This window comes from Urocitellus parryii, chromosome 4 (genome assembly GCF_045843805.1).
Source record: "Urocitellus parryii isolate mUroPar1 chromosome 4, mUroPar1.hap1, whole genome shotgun sequence".
Taxonomy (NCBI): Eukaryota; Metazoa; Chordata; class Mammalia; order Rodentia; family Sciuridae; genus Urocitellus; species Urocitellus parryii.
Genome location: NC_135534.1, coordinates 211,748,171 through 211,767,232, shown reverse-complemented (window position 1 = coordinate 211,767,232; position 19,062 = coordinate 211,748,171). Strand labels below are relative to the sequence as shown.

The window sequence follows — 19,062 nt, the reverse complement described above, 5'->3', positions numbered from 1 at the left end:
ATGTTTATCATATGGTAAAATGGCTGTCTGGAAGTACCTTTTGAGGCAAAGAAAGCATATAAGAAACCTAAACCAGCCAATCATGCTAGTTCTTAAAGATTAATACTATATTTGCTTATTTGGACAATAGTCGGAAAGATTATTAAAATAAGTTTTGTTCCTATACAGGCCAGTTACTTACATAAAATATCCACCAATGTAATATTGGTCAAAACATTCTACAATAAAAATTGACACCTTTCATAAATGGATGGATGGTGAAAATGCCTTGCCAGTACAACAAAAGCTGCCTAGAAATAGTGTGTATGTTTTAGACTGGTCTCCCAGAATAGACCAAGGTAATGATTTAAAGATGCCATTACACTTAGAGGTTTATTGGTATTACCCTAACTTTCAGTGAGATGGCACTCAGAAGGATGTTTAGGTTCTTGACTTGTGCCTTCAGATTTTTACATTTACTAAGACACCTAAGAGACCCCTTAAACATGAGAAATAAAACTTTTCTCATTTTATATCTAGTTATTGCCAGCTAAGATTTCAGAGCTTTAATGTGCTGAAGTTACTGTTCAGGCTTCAAAACAGGTGCATGCCAATTAACCAGACCTAAACAAGGTCTTGATCTCATGATCCTGGAAGTTACTACCTTAAATATCACGCTTTGCTTCTACAATCACAGCCTTTGTGGCTACGTGTCAAATTTACAACAGATGAATCGTCTTCATAATTTGACTTAAGCTACTTCCAAGATCCTTCATAGTAAGATAAGTGCCGGCTCTGGTGCGGGGAGTGGGCTTCGCTTTGGGGTCGCAAGGCCTCATCTTTCTGCTGAGGCCACGGCCCAGCGGGCAGTCCCACGGGTAACCCGACCGTCCCGAAGCTACTCCCCTTGCACTCCGCACCGCACTCCCCCTGCACACCCCCTCACCGCCCCCCCATGGCCAGGCAGGGGAAGGAAGAGACTGGGGGGAGGGGAAAGGGAAAGGGTGTGGGGGAGGGGACGTGGAGACCTTGGGGCCCAGTGCCCGGCCTCTGCACTGCTCTAGGGCTGCTGTCCGCGCGGCACCTCTGAAGACACAGCCCTGTGCCTCGCGGCGTGGAGCCTGCACAGGCGTGAGCCCTGGGGCTGCAGAGGCTTGGCTGAGGGAGGCCCACCGAGCTGCTGCCTCCATTTGGTTTCCTGCTCAGCTTGGTCCGTGGTGGTGGTCTGGGTTTTGGGGTGCGGCCGCGCCTGCTCGAGGCCTGAGGCCTCCGAAGACCCCAGCCCCAACCCCCTAGTGAAACACCCTAGCCCAGTTAGTCCAGTTACCTAAGGCCAAGATATGAAATCAAGATACTGGGCTTGTCATAAACAGGCTCAGGCGCCGGATGTGCTTTCCATATAACCGGTTGAGAAAGGACAGAGCACCCACATCCTGAGGCATGAATGAATAAACAGGAACAGATAAGCAGGAACAGAAAGAATAGAATGCAGACTTGTGGTTTTTGGAATGCAGACCTGTACCCCCTAGGTGGCCTATATGCTAGATTTAAACAAACCAATAAGAAACCTGTTGCTTCCCGCGCGCACGCGCGAAACCTGTCCCAAACCCTATAAAAATCTCTGTATCCCCAAGCCCGGTGTGCCAGTTCACCAAAGCTCCGGCTGAGGTTCTGCTGGACACCCGCAGGCGCCTGTGTCCCAATAAACCTAAACCTCTTGCTCTTGCAGCCAGTGTTTCGTGTGATTCTCCTTGGACAGGGAAACGGGGGTCTTTCAAAAACGGGGTGTCTTTCACTAGTGAGCCCTGCGTCAGGAGGGGGGTGGCCTTGGCCGAAAGGAGCCGGCAGAGGGCAGGTGCCCAGGGGACGGGGAGCCCTGGCTGTGACCTAAGGTGGAGGCCGGGACTAACACGGGCCAGCCGGAGGCCCGGGCTGTTGGACAGGCCTTGGGCGGCGGGCGCGAGGAGGAAGGAGAGGACGGGGGGGGGCGGGGGAAGGTGGTGGTGGCCGTGAGGTGAGGGGCTCTGGGGAGGGCCGGTGGCCGCACGGGGTTGGTGGCCAATGGCGCTGCAGCTGCGGGCCCCCTCCCCCGCCCCCTCACTGCCTGCGGGGCTCAGGCCTGGCCGGTCCGGCCGCTGCCAACTGCCTCCCCTCGGCCCCTGTCCTGCCGACCGCCCCCCCCCCCCGCCCGTGCGCGCCGGGGCCTACCCTCCCGCGGGGAGCCGCCTGGGGGAGCTGCCCTCCAGCAGCGAACTTTGCTACTGAATATCGATGAGTGTGATGGGCGCCTTTGGGAGGTGCTGCCGCAGCTGCAGGAAGGGGCGCCCTGGGCAGGCGGTGTCGGCAACAGCCAGTTTGTCAAGCTGTAGCAGCTGCTGCTACCCTGACTGGGCTTCACCTGCCGCCTCGCTTTCTCTTTTTGCCTCGTCCTGGCCTATGGGCCTGCAGCTGTGGACCGGGCAGGCCTGCAGTGGGGAAGGCGAACTCGGGGTGCATCCGCCTCGGCCGACTGGCCCGCGGCCCGTGCACTGCCGCTGCAAAGGCTTAGGCGCAGGGTGCACCGCTATTGTGATCGCTGCGTCCCAACGAGCCAGGAAGGGGGGGGGTACCTTTAAGAAACAGATTTTTAGGAATTTTGATAGCCAACGGGATTTTAATTTTAGTTTAACCCAAGTGTCCACCAGTCTGCAGTGCAGGAAAAAGGGACGGGCTGTTTCTATGTGGCAGGATTTGCCAGCTTCTAAAAGATGGAGTTTGCTGAGGTTCCCTGAGCCCATTCTTCTACCTTCAGCCAGGAGAACTTTTTACACCCTTGGGAGTACAGCAGAAAAGCATAGAGGCCAGTAGGCCTTGGGAAATGACTGCCATTTTGAAGAGAAGATGCAGATGGCCTTATTAACTCAGATTAATTACCGTATTTTTGGATTCCAGGTTGATGCTGGCCCAGGATGGATCAGACCTGTGAACTATCTAGAAGAAATTGTCTGCTGCCCTCTTCCAATCTAGTGAATTTAGATGCCCCTGCAGACAAATACAGCCCTTTCGGTAATGGTCAATCCAATTTTTCTGAGCCACTTAATGGGTGTACTGTGCAGTTATAGGCTGCCAGTGGAACATCCCAAAATGCTTATGGACAAGATTCTCCATCTTGTTACATTCCACTGCGGAGACTACAGGATTTGGCCTCCATGATCAATGTAGAATATTTAAATGGGTCTGCTGATGGATCAGAATCCTTTCAAGACCCTGAGAAAAGTGACTCAATAGCTCAGTCGCCAATTGTTTGCACTTCCTTGAGTCCTGGTGGTCCAACAGCACTTGCTATGAAACAAGAACCCTCTTGTAATAACTCCCCTGAACTCCAGTTAAAAGTAACAAAGATGAAAAAAAATAAAAATAAAAAAATAAAAAAAAAAAGTAACAAAGATGATCGAGAATGGCTTTCTGCACTTTGAGAATTTTACTTGTGTGGACGGTGTAGATTCTGAAATGGACCCAGAACAGCCAGTCACAGAGGATGAGAGTATAGAAGAGATCTTTGAGGAAACTCAGACAAATGCCACCTGCAATTATGAGCCTAAATCAGAGAATGGTGTAGAAATGGCCACGGGAAGTGAACAAGACAGCACGTCAGAGAGTAGACATGGTGCAGTCAAATCGCCATTCTTGCCATTAGCTCCTCAAACTGAAAATAAGCAAAGAAGTGAAGTGGACGGCAGCAATGAAAAAACAGCCCTTCTCCCAGCCCCCTTTTCACAAGGAGATATAAAAGTTACCATAGAAGAGCCATTAAACTCAATAAATTTATCTTTTCAGGATGATCCAGACTCCAGTACCAGTACATTAGGAAACATGCTAGAATTACCTGCAACGTCATCATCATCTACTTCACAGGAATTGCCATTTGTAGGCAGTTTTTGGTACAAATTAAATATATACATGAATGTATATACACAGGCCACTTAAAGAGGAGCTTAAAACTAATTTGTTTTTGGTTATCAGTTCACAGTTGAAAGCTAATGATAAGCTTTAATGGGGGAAATTTTACTTTGATTTTAAAATTTGTGTCTTACGAGTGGTTCCTTTTGGCTTTTCCCAATAAATCTCCATTGAGGATTGACTAAATGTTAAATTTATAAGGGCATTTGATTGAGTTCAAATTTAAGTTTTCAAGATGTAGGAATATATTTTATTATCTCTTACAAAAAACAAAACCTTGGTATTGCTAGTATCATGAATATAGGTGACCAGTTCCTTACTTCAGAGTCCTGTTTCCACATGGCTTGTTTTTTTGGTCAGTGGGTGACTTGCTGTAGGTTGAAGTACATTTTGAGTACAGATTGAAAATGGCTAAGAAGAAAAAGGTTTCCTGGATATCAGTCAATTTAAATGAGGTTGATTTTTCTGAACTACTTGTGAAGGTCTAGAACATCCTAGGCTTTTGATGGTTGCCACCATCAGGGTAGGCTCTTTAGTCTTTCCTAACTTTAAAATTTGAAGCATATTTATATGTGTGTGTGTGTATGTGTATGGAAATGGAGAAGAACTCACTTGAGTTTTTCAGTATTGTAATACTGTTAAAGGGTGATAAATGATAAGGTTATTATTTATTAGAACTTAATGTAAAATTTCTTGACCTCTTTATTTAACTAAATGATCAGTTGACTTCTCTTAGCCTTGGTTTTATCACTTCTAAAATCCAAAAGTACTTTGATTTCTAAGATTCCTGCTCCTTTCAGCTTTAAATATGATTTTATTTCTCTCTAAATATCAACATTGTCGTGGTCAGAGGTAGTGTCACCAAAAAGATATTTTTTCTTAATTTTTTTTTTTTTTTGCCAACAAATCCCTCATACTATGAAGATTTTATAAAAAGGATTTTGATAATATGTAATGACTGTTTTGAGTGCCTTAAACATTCACTGTAGCACACATCCCTGCTGTTTCTTATAGTTACAGAGGGAGAATGTGGGTATGTTGAGTTTGTTTCTGTTGATTCATATCTTAAACTTATTTAAATATACTTTAATAATCTGTGTTTTTTTTTTTTAGTTTGGAAGTTGCAGATTTAAAAAATATTGCTGTGGTGGTTATCATGAGTTTGTATTGTCCCAGACACATTGAGGTGGATAGGGTGTTTTGAAAACCTTCCAGTGGGGGTTGATGGTGGTGGCCACACAGGCCTGTAATCCCAGCAGCCCAGGAGGCTGAGGCAGAAGAATCTCAAGTTTGAGAACAGTCTCAGCAACTCAGCAAGGCCCTATCTCAATGATAGAAAAACTTGGGGAATAAAGTGTTAGGAGCCACAGCAAAAATATTGATACAGGCACCTTTGGATTTAATGACTGCCAGCCAGCAATTCACATTCATATGGTAATTGGACTCATGCTGTTTAGCTGGGCCCATTTCAGGACTCAGGTTACTCATGTCACTCTTGTAATGGGAGAGTTCCCATTGGTTGGGAAAGGATGATAGGAGGGTGTTCCGGGGGAAGTGGAAGCCCCCCGGCTCAGGTAGAACACACGTGGTGGACCCACTTGTTAGGGGACACACACGGCCTCTCTCAAAATAAAACTTTGTCTCAGTTTGACTGGCTTGTGTTTTTGTGCCCAACCGGGTTGCAAGATTGCAAGCCCGTGTGCACTGACAGCTCAGCAGGGAATCGCTCAGCAGGGGTGCCGCAGGCAGTGCTCGGAGATAGCAGCGGCAGGAACGGGGCTCAGCCAGCTCGCTCGGCCGGGGCCGAGAGAAGCCTGAGGCAATAAAGTTCAGTGGAAAAATAGACCCGGGTTCAATCCCCGGTACAACAAAACAAAACAAAACAAAACTCCGACAGCTGATGAGACAGATCTTTTTTTTTTTTGGTATCAAGGATTGAACGCAGAGATGCTTAACCACTGAGCCATATCCCCAGCTTGTTTTATTTTTTATTTTGAGACACGGTCTTGCTAAATTGCTGAGGCTGGTTTTGAACTTGTGATCCTCCTGCCTCAGCCTCTAGAGTGGCTGGGATTACAGGCCTGTGCCACTATTCCTGGAGAGACAAATCTTTTGCTTGGGTTCATGTTGGAATTTATTGTAGGCTGGGCACAGTGGCACATGCCTGTAATCCCAGTTATTTGGTAGGCTGAGGCAGGAGGATTGAAATTTGAAGATCAGCCTGGACAATTTAGTGACACTCTGTCTCAGAATTAAAAAAAAAAAAAAAAAAAGGCTAGGGCTGGGCTGGGCTCAATGTTCCTGTAATTGTAGTGGCCAGCTGGGAGGCTGAGACTGGAGGAATGGGAATTCAAAGCCTCAGCAAAAGCAACTCAGTGAGACCCTATTTCTAAATAAAATACAGAATAGGGCTGAAGATGCTGCTCAGTGGGCAAGTGCCCCTCAATTGTTCCATCCCCATACCAAAAAAAGGGGGGGGGGTAGGAATGTAGCTGAACACCCCTGGGTTCAATCTGTACTGCCACAATGGAAAGAGAGAGAGAGAGAGAGAGAGAGAGAGAGAGAGAGAGAACTTTATTGTACATGTATGTAGTTTTGTCTTTGTTTTCACATAAATTTTAGATTGAGGATGGAGATACAGGTATTATTGAAAGCCTACAAGTATAAATATAAACCTGTCTGATTCTCATTAAACAGAAGTTAATTGAGTACTGGTCCTTTTTTTTAAATATTTATTTTTTAGTTGTAGCTGGACGCAATACCTTTATTTATTTATTTTTATGTGGTAATGAGGATTGAACCCACGGCCTTGCAGGTGCTAGGCAAGTGCACTACCACTGAGCCATAACCTCAGCCCCTGAGTATTGGTTCCATTTGAGAAAACTGAGAATCATGGAGCCTATAAATAGTGTGCTATGGTCTATAACATGGTAGTTGACAAATTTGTTTAAATGTAGAAATTTTTTTTCAGGAAGAAAATCAAGAGACTACAAGTTCCTGATTTATTCATTTAGGTCTTTGGTTCGAGGTTCTGGTTGAAATTTGTTGCTTTATTTTCGCCATTTATTTATTTATGGTACTGGGGATTTTTTTTTTTATATATTTATTTTTCGGCGGACACAACATCTTTGTATGTGGTGCTGAGGCTCGAACCCTGGCCGCACGCATGCCAGGTGAGCGCGCTACCGCTTGAGCCACATCCCAAGCCCGGTACTGGGGATTTAACCTAAGGTCAATTTACCACTGGGCCACATCCCTAGCCCTTTTTTCAGATTTTTTTTTTTTTTTGGTCCTGAGGATTGAACCCAGGGGTGCTTAACCACTTAGTCACATCCCCAGCTCTTTTTTATATTTTATTTAGAGACAGGGCCTCACTGAGTTGCTGATGGTGACTTTGAACTTTTGCTCCTCCTGCTTCAGCCTCTTGAGCTGCTGGAATTACAGGTGTGCACCACTGTGCCTGGCTCATTCCTAGCCCTAATTTTTTTTTTTTTTTTTTTTTGGTGCTGCTGGAGATTTAACCCAGGGCCTTGTGCATGCAAGGCACGCACTTAACTAACTGAGCTATATCCCCAGCCCAGCTCTAACCCTTTTTATGTTTTATGTATTTGTTTTTTAAACAATATTTTTCTCAGGCATCTGAGAAATTTTCCCTGGAATTCTAGTCTTCTCCCTCAAACCTGTCAGTAACCAGTTCATCTTCAGCTGTCAATCCTTTTTAGCTGGGGAGGCTAGGAAAGGGTTTCTGCAGGGCAATGATGTGCAAAGTTTAGCCAACCTGTAAAGTTAGCTCAAATGAAGAGGATCGGGAGGCATAGAGTGCAGTGGTGGAGAGTCTGCCATGGACATAATACCTTTGTTTAATTCATTTATATGTGCCACTGAGGATCAAATAGTGCTAGGCAAGCACTCCACCACTGAGCTACAATCCCAGCCATATGTTTATTTTGAGACAGGGTCTTACTAAATTGCTTAGGGCCCTGCTAAGTTGCTGAGGCTGGTCTTGAACCTTATGATCCTCCTGTCTCAGCCTCTAGAGCTGCTGGGATTATTGGCACGTGCCACTGTGCCTGTTGACATGGATTTTAAACTGAGGACTTAAAAGTGAAGTCAACCTCAGAATGCAAATTTTGCTAAACAATATAATTTGGGAAAGATGTAATTAAAAATAGTTCTTCTGTGTAGACTTAGTTTTTTTTTTTTTTTTTGTACTAGGGATTGAACCCAGGGACAGTTAACCACTGAGCCATATCCCCAGCCCTTTTTATTTATTTATTTTTAAAATCTTATTTATTTATTTATTTTCTATCTTTATTTCACTTATTTATTTTTTTGTGATGCTGAGGATCGACCCAGGGTCCCGCACATGCGAGGCGAGTGCTCTACCGCTGAGCTACAACCCCAGCCCTTTATTTTTGTTTTGAGACAGAGTCTCACTAAGTTTCTTATGTCCTCGCTAAGTTACTGAAGCTGGCTTTGTTGTGATCCTCCTGCCTCAGCCTCCCAAGTTACTGGGATTATGCCCAGCTGTCACCATATGCTGCTGACATTTGAATTCACTTTTTTTTTTTTTCTGTGGTGCTGGGGATTGAACCCATGGCTTTGTACATTCAAGTTAAGTACTCTACCACCTGGGCTATATTCCCAGCCCCCTGTACTGTTCACATTTTAAGTTCATTGATACCAGAGGTATGGAGCCTATGCTCAGGGATAGGAATTTTGAAAATCCTTAGCAATACTGTCTTTTATTCTGTTTGTAATATTATAAAATTCTTTCTCTAGACAGTGGGAAGGAGTAGTTATTATGGTTGTAAACCCAGTCTAGAATTAATTAGAAAGATACATCAATCAAGAAAATCTGTAAGCATACCGTTTGCATCCTGTCACAAAGGAGCATCCTCTTCACTTTACTCTCTGGTGTTCTTCAAGTTTTGTTTACTGGTGCTAGGATTAGACCCAAGGTCTTTTGCATGCCAGGCAGACTCTCTGTCACTGCACTATATGCCTCCTGATCCTCTTCATTTATTTTCTGGGTACAGTGATATAAAATGATTGTCATTATGATTTATTTTTGGGGTACCAGAGATTGAATTCAGGGGTACTTGACCACTGAGCCACATCCCCAGCCTCATTTTGTACTTTATTTAGAGACAGGTTCTTATTGAGTTGCTTAGCACCTCGCTTTTGCTGAGGCTAGCTTTGAATTCGTGATTCTTCTGCCTCAGCCTCCTGAGCTGCTGGGATTATAGGCGCGTGCCACTGTATCCGACTCTCATTATAGTTTATAATCCTGACCTTGTTCTTATTTAATCTTCTAATTCCTCCCAGTATACGAAGGCTTTGTGCATAGTATGTGTAGATAATACCTTGAAGAAGAATTGACCCCAGAGCTACAGCTTCTTGTTTATTAACTACTTTGGTCTATATTGTTTCATTGGGTCTTTATAATCTTGTGTGTCATAAAATAGGCAGAATGGTGCACACCTGCAATCCCAGCAGTGCAGGAGGCTGAGGTAGGAGGATGGCAAGTTTTTATTTATTTATTTATTTTTGGTACCTATGATTGAGCTCAGGGGTACTTAACCACTGAGCCACATCCCCAGCCTTTTTTTTTTTTTTTTTGTATTTTATTTAGAGATAGGGTCTTGCTGAGTTGTTTGGGAACAGCTTGGAAGGCCTTGTTAAATTGATGAGGCTGGCTTTGAACTTTCGGTTCTCTTGCCTGAGCCTCTCAAGTCTCTGGGATTACAGGTGTGCGTCATGCCAACCCCATCTTTCTTTTCTGAGAAGAAAATTGATCTCTCTATATCTCTGTTGATCTGCTCTCTGACATTTTTTTTTTAAAGATTTTGTTTTACAATTACTCTTTTCCTCTAGGATCTACGTTCTCATTCTCTCCATTACGTTACCGTTTCCTGGAAAAATAAGGAACATTTAAAGGAATCTTACCCTATCTTACAACTCCTGAAGTTATTGTGCCCATTTATAGGTGATGTTCTCAAAACAGGCATCTATTTTATTTATCCCTAATGTTCTAGTTTTGCTTTTGTATCTTCCACTTTGCTGAAACTGTTTTTTAATAAATCATAAATGACATTAAAAAAGCCAGTATGTATTATTTGTGATACTGAATTATTTTATGTTCCACATGATATTTTGCTCTCACTGTTTAAAGTTTCAGAAAATGAATTCAAGAATGATTTAAAAGACACTAAACACCACACAATAAGGAGTATAGGAATCCCTTAATACACATGTGACACTCTAGGACATGTTAAAGATGAAAAACGTTCTATGTGGACATACTGAATTTATGTCATGACTCTCATTTTTTTTTATCTACACAGTAACAACACACTTTAGAGAACATTCAAGCAAAAATTCACAACATTATATGCATTCATCAGAAGTCCAAGCACATATGCTTTTTTTGGCCTTTTCTATTTTTTACTATTTTTACACAGTTCATTTTTGGTGATCTTAAAAATATCTACTTTTCAGAATCTGTTATTTCTCATTTGGAGAAAGATCAAAATTACAAAGCAAGAGACACAAGAAAGCTACTTTGTATATTCCTTACTTTGACCATATTACATTTGATGATATTAACATGGGTGGGAATTTCACAGGGCTACAATTTAGAAACAAAAAAAACAAGACCATCAAATAGACACAAATACATTCACTCAGCACAAAGTGGAAAAAACATAAACCAGCAAATCCCCTCTTCCCACTTAAGTAGAAGACACAAGCAATACAGAAATCTGCCAGTCTTCAAAAACAAAAATATATCTAATTAGGAAATTTGTCAGAATCAGCCATATATTTTTGAACACTTCAAATAAAAAAATATATTCGAATTTATTTTAGAACAAAATATTTTATAAAGAATAAGGACTGAGAAGTTATTTAAAGGATAGAATACTTTCTAAAGTCACACAAATAGGTCACATTGTCAGTAAGCAACAGTTAAGAAAAAAATCAAAATAATAAAGAATTTGCCTGACTGTGCTTTTACTGTTTATAACGACAGTGTTGGCATCTTTCAATTATAATTTGCAAATATGTACACAGTCTGAACAAACACTTTCTATATTTGATACTACCACTTTAGCAGAATTCACTTTTGTCTCATAGTCAATTCAACTTGAAAAAAATCCATGGACATTCCTAATGCTTCTAAAGGAAATAATCAGAAATATAATGTCTTAAAATAATAGAAACTCATTCTTTTATACTTATGGATGTTTTCATTACCATGACACAGGATCATTCTAGCCTATAGTGGCTACTAGTATTTTTTCCTATAGTTACAAATATTTTCTTCTTTTTGTGGTGATGGAGACTTTAAAAGACAAACTGCATTTTTATATATAGAACATGGTGCTGTCACAAAAGTGTAAAACATTCAAATTGCATAGAATCTGAGAACCACAGCAATATTGGTGGTAGATCCTCCATTGAGCTTATTCTTATTCTTGCACAGAATATGTGACAGAATTACACAAAAGAAAATTCATGCACAGTGGATGAAGAAGGAGAGGGGACACTGAGCCAGCAGAATAAAACAAGACAGGTAAAATGCCCACAAATCTGAGTGAGATGGATAAAGAGAGGACAGAGCCACAGAGTACAAGTCTTTTTTTTTTTTTTTGGAACTTTTGAAACTCTCCCAATTCCATGGAGCTTTGGAGTATTCCAACTAACACTCTATTTACACTGTTTTTCCAGTCCTTGGTCATCCTCTTACAATAAATGTGCATGTTACTTATTTGAATATTGGGAAGGAAAAAGACTACATATTATCAGTTATCTCTGTTACTAAATTTTTAAGACATTTCCCTGTATATTTCTATGGATTTATAAATCTGAAGGCCATTTTTAAAAAAATATTTAAATCAAAGAACACCCAGTGATCAAAGTTAAAACATAAAGTGAGAAAATACTTGCAGAATACATATGTAGTGAAAAGTTGATATGTCAGAATTAATGATGTGTTATATTTGTGAGGAAAAAAAAAGACATACCAAAAGAGTGAAGCATAGTCAAAATGTTTCTAAATAGACTTAACAAAGTAGAAATATTCAACTGTCAAATAAATATATAAAAAGGAGTACAAATCACTACTACTAAGGCAAGTTAATACTAAAGCCAATTCACTATTGTATACCCATCAGGAAGAAAAACATAAATACAAAGAGAAAAAGATAAAAAAAAAAAAAGACTAAAATCACAAACATTAATCGACTGGAATTGTCATTTTCCGTTTGCCAATCAAAATTTTAGAGCCATGTGGAAAACTGGTTTGGCACTAGCTATATAGGCATAACTTATGAATCATCAATTCTACTCTTTGACACCAAAATATTCTTAGAAAATTTCAATATGCAGCTTCCACTGCTGCTTTTACCACCAAAATAGTCTGCATCTGCCACAACCTTCCACTGTTCAGGCCCCCGAAGTCAGGGCCCTGCTAACTGAGATTCCAATGAGCCTATGCCCAGTCCCACAACAATGTCAGAAAATAGAATAGAGTATGTGGCACATTTGAGAATCAAAGGTCTGAAAAAGGAAACAGTGGAAGAAAAGGCATACTGGAAACAGCAGAAGAAAAAGTGGTGAAGGAGTAGGAGAATGGATCTGAAGAGGAACAATAAACTGCTGAGGATGTATTAGTTCAGAAAAGGTGGATCCCAAATGGGAGAAGACTGAAAATATTGTGAAAGCATAATACTTAAGAAAGTGGCTTCGTCTTTAGGAATTCCTAAAAAACAGACTTAATGGTGTAATCAAACAAGGATGACACGCACCTGGCTTCCTGCTCTTAGCACTCTACCAAAGATGTATCTTTTTTTCTTAAAGCCTTGAATTTCTTTCTTTTCAGGCACTGCTCATCCGACTTAAATCTAGTGTTGCTCCACTTCCTGGCCTTTTCATCTCCCCATACCCACAACCCATTTCATCAATTTTTATACCTTGGCAACCTCTCATAACTGAACTCTTAATGCCCCAAACCAGACATTGTGGGCCACCCCTCTTTATTCTTGACTCCAGGATCGTGCTCTGATTTACTCCATTAAAAGAGCATCAAGAATTATGGGTTCCAAGTTGGGTTCCTACACAATGAGCTATATATTCTACCTATTTTTAATATAAATGAATAAATAAATGGTCCTACTTCTGTTTTTTTTTAATAAAGAATAATATTGCAAAAGAACTAGTTGGAACAAAACAGTTTAAGTTACCACTAGGGAGACTAGAGGGTATAGCGAAAGCAAGAGGGCATGAACCTATTCTGTCTACTATAAATAATGCTCTAGAATAATGCTCTAGAAATAGTAGTTAATGTAGTATGATCCCTCTGTAATGTTTCATTGATCTGTATAATTTTGACACTGGTTCAGTATTTGCCTTGTTACATAAAATATAATTTATTTCATAAAGGTAGTGGAGAAGAGTATAAGGGAGAGTCTTAATAAGGATACTAGAAAATACATTGGGGTAATGAATGAATTAATTGATTATTGAGCTGGTTTTATGATATGTTTGTATATCAAAAGATAAAAGTATACACCAAAAATATATACAGTAATTATGACTGGGCATATAGCTCAGTTGGTAGAGTGCTTGCCTCACATGCACAAGGCTCTGGGTTCAATCCCCAGTGCCATAGGGGGGAAAAAAAATATATATATATATATATATATATATATATATATATATAAACTATATCGATAAGCCTGAAAAAGTTTTCTAAATTGAGGTTAAAAAAAATTCACACTAAGGCCTGGAATGTGGCTCAGTGGTAGAGCACTTTGGCTAGCACATGTGAGGCCCTGGGTTCAATCCTCAGCACCACATAAAAAATAAATAAATAAAATAAATATACAGTGTTCAACTACAATAAAAAAGTATTTATTATAAAAAGAAATCACATATTAAATTATAAATTTAAAATGAGTCTAAGAATTCATTAGCTAAATATCAGTTTTAATATTTTGTGAAAAAAATTTTAATAGAAGAGTAGAGGAAAAATATTAATCAAAGTAGTAATATTTAAACATATTAACATTGACCATAACATAGAAACTATCATTAATGCCAAATGTTGCATTGAGAACACAAATTAAATCAGAGTTCTGGTGAATTTTACAAGTAAATCTTTCATATTATTTATATATTATATAATTGTAACATGTATGGTAAGTATAATGATGCCTCACTTAATAATGAGGATAAATTCTGGAAAATACAACATAAGGTGATTCTGTTATTTTGCTAATGGTGAGTACTGACACAATCCTAGTTGGCATAAATCTCTACCTAATTAATTAATTTAGCCATTATTGTACATGAAGTCCATCATTAATAAAATTAATAAATTTAAATTAATTATTTAAATTTAAATTATTAAATTGAATTATTCTCACTAGCTCTTCTTTTTCATTTCTTATAAAATTAAGTAAAAGTTTTCTATTGTTACATACTGTAGTGAAATTTACACATCCTTTCACTTTAAATATGATAATTATTTAATGTAGTGGTAGTATATATGAGAATAAGATCTGACGTACAACAATGAAGAAAATTTAAGGCCAGAAGTAAACTCCACATCTCTGGTCAATTTAATTTTGACAATTTTGTCAGAAAAAAATAAATGAAGAAAAACTAGTCTCTTCCATAGCAAGGTTGATGTAATTGCATATTCATATATCAAAAATGTTATTGGATTTTACATGAGATTATGTACAATAGTTGACATGAAATTAATCTTACACCAGAATATAAGAGTTAAAACTATAAAAAATAAGAACAATTACATATTTATAAATCAGGTTTAGCTCTGGAGTCTTAATTATGATTTCAATGTAGGAATAAAAAATAATAAAATGGCCTTGAGAAAACTTCTATACAAAAAATAACCTCATCATGAAAGTGAAAACAAAATCATGAGTTTTTCTTCTTGTTTTTAAAGAACTATCTTGACCCAGTTTTTATCCTTAGCTAGAGGCCAATCTTTTTTCTTCAGAAGCTGATTGAGCCCACAGCCCAAATAATTCTCTTTTTAGGTTCTATTGCTCCAGTGCCAAAATGCACCCTTCATAATTACTCCATGATAAGGAACTAAGCCATAAAAAATGTTTTACATCCCAGAGACCACGAAATTGTTCAAGCTATTAAGTCAATGATAAGCTGTAAAATCTAGATGACATCATAAAACTTGACACAGACAAATTTACCTAAACTGTCATTTTTGTTTTGTTTTGTTATGCCTTTAAGTAAACCAGAATTCTGTTGCCTATACAAATGCAACTATTTTATATTACGTAAAAACAAAACAAACAAAATATTAACTTTTGCAAAAAAAAACCCCTAAAATGCATAAAAAGGAAAAGAAAAAATGTCAAGTATAATGAAAAATTGAAAATTCCATGCCTCTTTGATAAAAAAGTAAAATTACCATATTTGGTTATTTACTTGGTGTTTTCTTGGTACAATGAAGAATTACTAGATGAACAAGCACTTACCTCTAAAATATACCAAAAGTAACTGAAAATGTTTTCAGAATATCATTTATATAGGAATATTTATAGCTGAACTGTTCATAAGAACCAAAAGATAAAATCAATGCAAGGTAAGTAGATAAATGGAAAACTGTATATCCCTTCAGTAGAATATTATTCAGAAATATTATCTTTGCATTACTAGGAATTGAACTCTGGGCCTCACATATGTAGGTAAGCACTCTACCTCTGAGCTATAATCCCAGCCATATTGAGCAAGTATGTTTCATGAAAGCACTAAATGTTACAATAAAGATGTACATGAAAACCTTAAGCTAATTGAGAGAAAGGAGAAAAGCAAACAAAAAAGGTCAAATATTTTAAAATAAATATTATATATAATTTTCTAAACAAGTAAATTCTTGAAGCCAAAGCACAGATTAGTCATTGCCAAGAGCTGTGTGAAAGAGAAAAAAAAACTGGGGCTGGGGATGTGGCTCAAGCGGTAGCGCGCTCGCCTGGCATGCGTGCAGCCGGGGTTCGAGCCTCAGCACCACATACAAACGAAGATGTTGTGTCCGCCGAAAACTGAAAAATAAATATAAAAAAAAAAAAGAAAGAGAAAAAAAAAAAAAGAAAAAAGAAAACCTTCTAGTGTGCACTATTTACTTTTCATCTCAAATAATTTTCTGAACTAAATGTTGAGAATGGCTCAGATATTAATATACTAAATAATAAAGAATTATACCCTGAAAATATTTTTAAAGTTATTTTTAAGTTCACATGTGCTTTGCTGGAACGAATAGATATTTTTTAATGGAATGTTTAAGACAGCCAAAATCTCAGCCAGTAAAATAGGCATATAAAAATGTAACTTTTGATTGTTTTAAAAAAAACAATGATTTTTTTTATTATGAGATCCACTTACATTTATGTGAATACACTGTGGTTATAAGTATATAATCATCATTTTAGTTTTTCTTTTTGCTTATTTATAATTTGTGATAAATATATAAGAAAACTATGCTTATACATCAACCATTGTTGTAAAGTTGTCAAGCTTTTAAAATACTCATATAAATAAATATGCATTTTTTGTGAGTGTGTGTGTGTACATTCAGTGCTTGAGATCACCCAAGATAGTGCACAAGCATGGTAGGTGTTTTACTGTTTTGCCACAACCCAAGTACAAATTTTAATTTCTAATCTTGGTTGCTTCTCTCTCTCTCTCTCTCTCTCTCTCTCTCTCTCTCTTTATTTCATTGTCTCTCTGTTTTGTATTTCTGAAACACAGATGGCACCCAGGTGGGTGTTTTATCACTGAACTTCACCTGTACTCCTTTAATTTTTTTTATTATTTTGACACAGGGTCTTTCTAAGTTCATTAGACTGGACTCAGACCTGTAATCCTCCTGCCTCATCTACCCACAGTCCTGGGATTACAGGCACGTCCCACCATATTTGGTTATTTATTTTATTTGAAAGGATATCTAATCCAACCTTTAAATTTATTGTACATATTTCTTACTGTTAAAATGAAATATTAGCATGATATAATTATTATTCTATTACTTCTCTTTTGATTGGTGTTGCTGTTTTATGAATGAATAAAAACTCCACAAGATTAACCACAATCTTGCAGTACTTAACACATGTGCTTTTTTCTATTGCCTATTTATATGATATAGAATAAAAACTTGATCTCCATGCTGATTAGTGTGCTGAGTCTCATTCTCCTCAGTTCTCTGGGCACTTCAATTCTCTCACTCCCTTTTTTTTGTTATAGTTCAGTGTTGGCAATCTCTCTTACCTATGCTAGTGCCTAGGTCATGGGTCTTAGTCTACCATATCAAGGCATAGGTCTGTGTAAAAACAAAAAGATAAACCCATTTTTATCTCATATCCACATTCTCAAACAGAAGAAACTATGCAAAGGAACAGTCACATGTATGAAAAGAGAGGCACATGGTATTTACTAAAAGACAAAATGAAACCTGAGAAATAATATCCTAAGCAGAAATATACCTGACATATTATTTACACATTGATATATAAGTAAGTAATTCACAAAGATCCAAATTACACAATTATCATATGTCTGCAATACTGGCAATTTTGGAGGCTGAGGCCAGAGAATTACAAATGCAAAGCCATTTACAAGGTCTTTCTATTTCTAATTGTGATCTCTTGAAACTAATATCTGTATGGGTGTAGTGGCAACACTTTGGTAATCACAGCAATGTTGGAGGCTAAAGAAGAAGGATTGCAAATTGGAGTCCAATTTAGCAACTTATTGAGGTCCTAAGCAGTTTAAAGAGACCCTGCCTTAAATTGAAATGGCTTAGGCTGTGACTTATTGGTAAAGTGTCAATGGGTTTAATCACCAAAAGCCTGAAAAGTCTAATACCTCCAATATACTAAAAATAAATTAATGATTTATATAATCATTCTTTAAATCACAAATCACACTTAGTTCTTAGGTAAGAATTCTGAGCTACAACTTCAATAGCCTCATTTTAGTTCTTTTTTGATGGTAATAATTTAAAGTTGCAAATCACAGGTACATGTTATATATTGTAAATAGCTGAAGAATTGTACTCCCCTGAGACCAGAACATATACATTTCTTTTAGTTCATTATCCAGTTTCATGAAGCCTAGTTATAATAACATAGGATTAATAACAAGTATTATTAATAAATGTTAATAACTGTGATTAACAAATGTGCATTTAATAGTAAAATTTTAAAAAGCAAATTTGAAATATGTATCTTGCTTCATATATATATATATATATATATATATATATATATATATATATAGTGGAATTTTATTTATATTTATTTATATATTTGTAGTAATTAGAATTGAACCCAGTACCTCACACAAGCTCAGCAGGCACCAGGAATGACTGTGTATATCTATTATTTTAGTAAGTTGGGATAGTGAGGCCAACCAAATAAGTACAAGACACCTTGTCATGATGGTGCTTTCTTGTAATTTCAGAAGTTCAGGAGACTAAAGCATGAAATGAGAATTTCTTGTTTAAAGTCAGCCTGAGCAATTTTATAAGCCCTTAAGCAACTTAGTGATTCCCTGTCACAAAAATAAAGAGTAAGCTGTGTATGGTTGTGCATGACTGTAATCTCAGTGGCAGGAGATTTAGCCCAAAAGATTGCATGTTCAAATCCAGCCTCAGCAATTTAGAAAAGCTATAAACAACCTAGTGAGTCCCTATCTCAAATTAAAACCTGGGGAGGTGGTTTAGTTGATATGCATCTGTTTTTTCAGTGCCTGGTACAAAAAATTTTAAATAAATAAACTAACAAAATAAAAAAGGGGGGTGGGGTGGGGATATTACTTAGTGGTAAAGTGCCACTGGATTTAATTTCTGGTACTAATGAAAGTGCAAAACCAATTGGTCAACTTAGGCAGAGATAATATTATTCAATTATAGGACATTCCTAAATTTGATTCCCCAGTACAAAGAAGAACAAGAAGAAGAAGCATAACATAAAAGTTGTTTTATAATGAATATAGACATATAATCATGAATAATACATAAGGTAACCTATCTAGTGAAGAGAGCCACTAATTTACTAAAGCCAATTCCACAGTAAAGTTTTAAAAATAAATTAATCA

General features: G+C 38.0%; 1 pseudogene; it reads right to left on the bottom strand.

Annotated features, from left to right (window-relative positions):
* Window positions 1-2,237: 2,237 nt before the first annotated feature.
* Window positions 2,238-19,062, bottom strand: part of LOC113201441 (transcription factor JunD-like) — an 87,573-nt pseudogene continuing 70,748 nt past the window's right edge.